General features: G+C 50.0%; 1 protein-coding gene across 2 annotated transcripts in view; it reads right to left on the bottom strand.

Annotated features, from left to right (window-relative positions):
* LOC102487728 (erythroid transcription factor) overlaps window positions 1–1,821 on the bottom strand; it is a 67,167-nt gene that overhangs the window by 63,784 nt on the left and 1,562 nt on the right. The gene's annotated exons all lie outside the window — the stretch shown is intronic.

Here is a 1,821-nt window from a genome sequence, read left to right as displayed (position 1 = left end):
TTAACCACCATGCCACCTGCTAGCCCCATCCACTTCTTTTTCGTGTACCTTACCTCCCTCTTCCGTTTTTTTCATCTCTACTCTTCTTTCTTCCTACTACTCATTTTCTCTTCTCTTGCTCCTTCCCCTTTTCTCCCCTCTCCTCCCTCTTTTTTGTCCTTCTCCTCTCCCTCCTCTATGGTGCTCATCTTTTTTCTCCCTTTTCTCATCTCCTCCCCCCTACTTCCTCTTCTTCTTCTCTCCCTGCTCCTCTCATCCTTCCTTCCCTCCCCCCTAGAAGAGTTTAGGTAAGGGTAAGATGGGGTACAGAACAAAGGTCTCTCAAACCCTTAAGTCACTCCCTCAGGACCTTGGGGTTCACCCTACTGTGCTCCCCAGCTTCATCCCTATCGGTTGCATCTTGCCTTCTGACTTTCTCAGAAACCTCATGGTTTCCGGCCTGAGCCTGACTCCCCCTCCCCCGCCTCTGTTGGGTCTGCACCCAGAAGGCCCCCTCAGTTCCTCCCTGCACCATGGGGGGGGGTCGGTACCCCCCACTGCTTATCTTTGCCATCCCCGCCCAGCTTTTGAAATCACCCCAAGGCCACTAGCTTCCTCTGAGGAGGGTGACAGGTGGGAGGTGTTCCCTCTACCCCATACCCTCTCCCTTGGGGAGGCCTGCCACAGTTCTGCTTTTAGGTTCCTTCAATTCCCACCATCCCCAGGCCTCAGTTTACCATCTGCCACACTTGACGTGGTGACAGAGGCTGACGAAGACTTGCAAGATGTCTCTTTGCCTCTGTCTTGCCTTGAGTGTATTCTGTCTCTATCTCTCTGTCTCCCTGGACTCTCCCAGACTTTCTCCTCAGGTTTGACTATTTCTCTCTCATCTTTCTGTTTCTATGATATACCTTGCCCTTTCTCTTTTGTTGTGCCTTTATGAATGTCTAATGTTTTCCCCCTCTCTGTTTTTTCATGTCTCTCTGATTGTCTCCCTCCATCTTTATTTCTCTGTTTCCTCATTGTTTTGTGCTCTCTTTTTAGCTCTTTGTGTGTATGTCTTTCGATTACTCTTGTTCTCTCCCTCTGTACTTATATCTCTCTAAGCATCTCTGCATCTCTCCTACTTTCTTTCTGCTTGTTTGTCTCTTCCCTCTGTTTTTCTCTTTGGGCCCTCTGACCTTACTTCCATGCCTGTCTTACTATTCTCATATCCCTGACCAGAGCCCATCGCACACAGCCCAGGACAAGGAGTCAGGAAACCTGCCCATAGCCCTGAATGCTCAGATTCCTTGTCTGTAGGGTGGAGTGACAGCAATGGAGAAGGCTGCCTTTAACAGTGCCCACCACCTGACCTACATGACCTATTGTGTAGACAGGCTAAGGGTTGGGCCCAGGGTTGGAGGTTGTATGGGGAAAAAAATGGCTGCAGATGTGCCACCACTGCCTCTCCCTGGGTATAATGTCTTGTTTCCCCTCTTATCCTCCATCTCATCCTCCGTCTCTTTCCTCTCTGTCTCTCTAAAATTCTGTGTGTATTTCTCTGTATTTCTGTCTCCCTTTTTCTGCTCCTGAGAGGCTCCCTCTCTCTCCTGCTGTCTCTGTCTCTTATTGTTCCTTTGAGTCTCTGTTCCTCCTTTCTCTTCATGTCTCTCTTGTATCTCTGTGTCTCTGTCTCCTTTTCTCCCCATCTCACAGTGTGTCTCTTGCTCTCTTTTCCCCTCTACAGCACTATTGCCTCACACCTGCATCCTCACCATACCCCCATAATCCACCTCTAGCCTCACTGACCCGACCACTGCATCTTGCACCTTGGTGGGTCCAGGGCTGCATCCACCTCCC

The sequence above is a fragment of the Tupaia chinensis genome, unplaced genomic scaffold (assembly GCF_000334495.1).
Source record: "Tupaia chinensis unplaced genomic scaffold, TupChi_1.0 Scaffold150028_1, whole genome shotgun sequence".
Classification (NCBI taxonomy): Eukaryota; Metazoa; Chordata; class Mammalia; order Scandentia; family Tupaiidae; genus Tupaia; species Tupaia belangeri.
The sequence above is the reverse complement of the archived record's forward strand: the minus strand, read 5'-3'. Positions and strand labels throughout refer to the sequence as shown.